The sequence below is a fragment of the Tribolium castaneum genome, unplaced genomic scaffold, assembly GCF_031307605.1.
Source record: "Tribolium castaneum strain GA2 unplaced genomic scaffold, icTriCast1.1 ptg000098l, whole genome shotgun sequence".
Taxonomy (NCBI): domain Eukaryota; kingdom Metazoa; phylum Arthropoda; class Insecta; order Coleoptera; family Tenebrionidae; genus Tribolium; species Tribolium castaneum.
Genome location: NW_026986695.1, coordinates 1 through 5,000, shown reverse-complemented (window position 1 = coordinate 5,000; position 5,000 = coordinate 1). Strand labels below are relative to the sequence as shown.

General features: G+C 40.5%; 2 non-coding genes across 2 annotated transcripts; both read right to left on the bottom strand.

Annotated features, from left to right (window-relative positions):
- Window positions 1-260: 260 nt before the first annotated feature.
- Window positions 261-417, bottom strand: LOC135267802 (5.8S ribosomal RNA). The gene has a single exon (XR_010336174.1). It is a non-coding gene; the product is annotated as a 5.8S ribosomal RNA (ribosomal RNA).
- Window positions 418-2,475: 2,058 nt separating this feature from the next.
- On the bottom strand, window positions 2,476-4,398 carry LOC135267805 (small subunit ribosomal RNA). The gene has a single exon (XR_010336177.1). It is a non-coding gene; the product is annotated as a small subunit ribosomal RNA (ribosomal RNA).
- Window positions 4,399-5,000: the final 602 nt, after the last annotated feature.

The window sequence follows — 5,000 nt, the reverse complement described above, 5'->3', positions numbered from 1 at the left end:
CGGACGTGCTACGTCTAAACCAACTTGTACCAACAAACTAATAAGAATGTCAGCCGCTATTGCGTTTTAGGATGCCGCGTTATTATTTATATTGTTTTTATTGTTGTCTACGTTGCATAATATTTTATTATGACAACCGACAATCAATTAACAATTATAGTAACGCGTCATATTTGCACCCAACACGCTCCGACGTAATTGTCTACACAACATTGTGCGCTGTGTTTAAGACAAAAACCGAGCAGTCTTTGAAATTGACACGACCCTCAGCCAGGAGTGGTCCGGGAACAGTATATCCGAGGACCGCAATGTGCGTTCGAAATGTCGATGTTCATGTGTCCTGCAGTTCACAAGTTGACGCGCAATTAGCTGCGTTCTTCATCGACCCACGAGCCAAGTGATCCACCGTTCAGGGTAATCTTTTCAAACAAATTTAAAATATTATTACATAACGCACCGTTCCACATCGAAATCGTTTCATCATCACACAACAACAAAAATAACTACTTAAGGTTATTACAATTGTGATGTATATGTGAGAAACGGACCAATCGAAAGAAACGTTCGGCGTTATATTTTATAATATTTTATTTAATTAAAGTGGCATTTGTTTCTACTTATCGAAAAGAGTATGCAGTTATAGTTTAAGTTTACATAAAGAATAACCCGATGATATTAACGTTTTATAAATACGTATATATATCTATTAGGTTTTTTTTCTCTATCAACTTTGTCTATAAAACTCTGCTCCTTTTGCGATAAGCATTATGTATATTTATTAAATAGAAAATATGTCGAAAAACCAGACGTTTTCTTCAAACAAACGCCACAGCTACAAACTTAATCACAACAATATTTACCAAACAATACAATTGTAGGGTGTTTTGTGTGATACGTCGTTTGGTGGGCATTCTAAGAACGTCCGTCGACATAAAAACGAATCAAAAGAAAAGCACAGGCAGTGCAAAACGTTCCTTCGTCAGTCGGGCGTATATCATTTAAAACCCACAGAATCTAAAAAAGTTAATAAACTTTTTTATTTAGATTCCTACGGTTCGTCGCGTCGTTAAAGTAAATTATTACTTCGACGCATGCGGAACCCAGGTACCCGAAAACCGTAAGCCTAAGCGTTTTTTTCCAAACATCACTCACTATCGATAAAGTAAATTGATTTTATGTATTTATAAATGTGCGTTTGTATGTATAGTAGTATAGTAGTAGTATATTTTGTTATTGGTTGTTTCGAGCTTTTTATTGTTATAAAACGTTTTTGTAGTCTTGTACATAAAGTACAGACGAATAGACAGCCCCTTTTATTTATTAATAAACTCCAACCATTTACAAATTAAATTACAACTACAACATCTCTTTTACACATTAATTATACACCATCTTTATTTTCTTTTTTCCGAAGCGAATACGATGAAGAAAATACGCAAAGACTGGCTTACAAAACCGTAAGCCTAAGCGTTTATTTTTCAAACATCACTCACCATCGGTTAAGTAAAATGATGGTATGTATAAATGTGTATTTGTATGTACAGTAGCGTATTAATTTTGTTGTTGGTTGTTTCGAGTTTATTTATTATTATGGTTTGTATGTATAAAGTTTTAGTCTTGTACATAAAGTACAGACGAATAGACAGCCCCTTTTATTTATTAATAAACTCCAACCATTTACAAATTAAATTACAACTACAACATCTCTTTTACACATTAATTATACACCATCTTTATTTTCTTTTTTCCGAAGCGAATACGATGAAGAAAATACGCAAAGACTGGCTTACAAAACCGTAAGCCTAAGCGTTTATTTTTCAAACATCACTCACCATCGGTTAAGTAAAATGATGGTATGTATAAATGTGTATTTGTATGTACAGTAGCGTATTAATTTTGTTGTTGGTTGTTTCGAGTTTATTTATTATTATGGTTTGTATGTATAAAGTTTTAGTCGTGTACATAAAGTACGATCGTATTGGCAGACACCATTATTATTCATTCATTCATTCTTGTTTGTTATTATAAATAACTCCAACCATATACAAATACTACAACAACAACAACAACATCTCTTGCACATTAATTATACACCACCACTGTGTATTAGTACTTTTTTTCGAAGCGAATACGATGATGGAAATACGCTAAGACCGGCACTGCGAAAGCAATAATAAAACGTTAGCACATAACCATCTTTCGACAATATTGATTCGTGTTAATGTTCGAAAAAATTCTTTGAAAACGTCGTTTACGGCACGTTTACAATCGATTTATAAAATAAATCGAAAAACGTAACAACAGATCCGCTTAATGCAAGACGACCCGTTGTTGCTTTTCCGTTCGACGCATAATAAAGAATTTTGTATGAGAATTGATCATCATACGAATAGTGTATGTATGTGTGTTTTTTGTTGATCAGCACAGACAAAATGTGTGTGTATGTGTGACAACTAAACAACAACATTTACACGTTAATGATCCTTCCGCAGGTTCACCTACGGAAACCTTGTTACGACTTTTACTTCCTCTAAATGATCAAGTTTGGTCATCTTCCCAGCAACATCGGCAACGTCGAAACGCCACCGCGCACCGGTCCGAAGACCTCACTAAATCATTCAATCGGTAGTAGCGACGGGCGGTGTGTACAAAGGGCAGGGACGTAATCAACGCGAGCTTATGACTCGCGCTTACTGGGAATTCCTCGTTCATGGGGAACAATTGCAAGCCCCAATCCCTAGCACGAAGGAGGTTCAGCGGGTTACCCGGACCGCTCGGTCAGGGAGGACACGCTGATTCCTTCAGTGTAGCGCGCGTGCGGCCCAGAACATCTAAGGGCATCACAGACCTGTTATTGCTCAATCTCGTGCGGCTAGAAGCCGCCTGTCCCTCTAAGAAGAATTGTTTGTACGCCGACAGTAAAAACCGCACATAGAGACCGGGCGAACCCGGCTCCAGCCGGCATTTGGGATGTCGAAATACGCCTATTTAGCAGGCTAGAGTCTCGTTCGTTATCGGAATTAACCAGACAAATCGCTCCACCAACTAAGAACGGCCATGCACCACCACCCACCGAATCAAGAAAGAGCTCTCAATCTGTCAATCCTTCCGGTGTCCGGGCCTGGTGAGGTTTCCCGTGTTGAGTCAAATTAAGCCGCAGGCTCCACTCCTGGTGGTGCCCTTCCGTCAATTCCTTTAAGTTTCAGCTTTGCAACCATACTTCCCCCGGAACCCAAAAGCTTTGGTTTCCCGGAAGCTGCCCGCCGAGTCATCGGAGGAACGTCGGCGGATCGCTAGCTGGCATCGTTTATGGTTAGAACTAGGGCGGTATCTGATCGCCTTCGAACCTCTAACTTTCGTTCTTGATCAATGAAAGCGTTTTTGGCAAATGCTTTCGCTTCTGTCCGTCTTGCGACGATCCAAGAATTTCACCTCTAACGTCGCAATACGAATGCCCCCATCCGTTCCTATTAATCATTACCTCGGGGTTCCGAAAACCAACAAAATAGAACCGAGGTCCTATTCCATTATTCCATGCACACAGTATTCAGGCGAAGTTTTAGCCTGCTTTAAGCACTCTAATTTGTTCAAAGTAAACGTGCCGGCCCACCTCGACACTCAATGAAGAGCACCGCGGCGGGATTGAGTTGGGCCGCCCTCTCGAGCTAAGCCCACCGGCAGGACGTCCCGCGAAACGCCAGTTAACACCGCGAACGATGAACCGGCGGCGCGGGACACAAATTCGACTACGAGCTTTTTAACCGCAACAACTTTAATATACGCTATTGGAGCTGGAATTACCGCGGCTGCTGGCACCAGACTTGCCCTCCAATTGATCCTCGTTAAAGGGTTTAGAGTGTACTCATTCCGATTACGGGGCCTCGGATGAGTCCCGTATCGTTATTTTTCGTCACTACCTCCCCGTGCCGGGAGTGGGTAATTTGCGCGCCTGCTGCCTTCCTTGGATGTGGTAGCCGTTTCTCAGGCTCCCTCTCCGGAATCGAACCCTGATTCCCCGTTACCCGTTACAACCATGGTAGGCGCAGAACCTACCATCGACAGTTGATAAGGCAGACATTTGAAAGATGCGTCGCCGGTGCGAGACCGTGCGATCAGCGTAAAGTTATTCAGATTCACCAAGTTGTACGATGACGGCGAAACCGCCACCGATTGGTTTTGATCTAATAAAAGCGCTCCTTCCGTCTCCGGTCGGAGCTCTGTTTGCATGTATTAGCTCTAGAATTACCACAGTTATCCAAGTAAATGTGGGTACGATCTAAGGAACCATAACTGATTTAATGAGCCTTTCGCGGTTTCACCTTAATTTGGCTTGTACTGAGACATGCATGGCTTAATCTTTGAGACAAGCATATGACTACTGGCAGGATCAACCAGGGAACTGTGTTTTTGTGTTTTTTGAGACAGACGAGAGAATAAAATACTCATCATCATCGTTTATAAAGATGAAGAATATGCGCGTTTGTGCGAAACAATCTAACATATAAGAAAGTAACGCCACGCTGTTTCTTCTTTTCTTCGTACGATATAGAGATAAATGTATCGTCATCATCGTCGTCGTAGTCGTTAAACACCACAACACATATATCGGTCAATAAAGGCATAATAATAATATTTATAATATTATTTTTTACCTTTGCCGATTTAAAAGTTCAAACATTCTCTTCACTCTTCGCAAGATTGAATGCGACGTGAATTTATGAAATTCTTTCGAATCCATAAACGTTACGAATATTATATAAATATTCTCGCTCGGATATTAGAGAGTTGACGCATTTATTATTTTTGTTTGTTTAAATCACAAACATTTGTTAGTTCAACAAAGTTTGATTGCATAAGGACCGCCAACGTAAGAGAATACGTTTTGCCGCATCCGCAATCTCGCTGTGGGGAACTGGGCGAGCCACAAAATCACAAAATAAAGCAATCTCGCAAGCAAAGCCCTATTCGAATTCGATAGCGGAAATGTGCAATAAACGTCG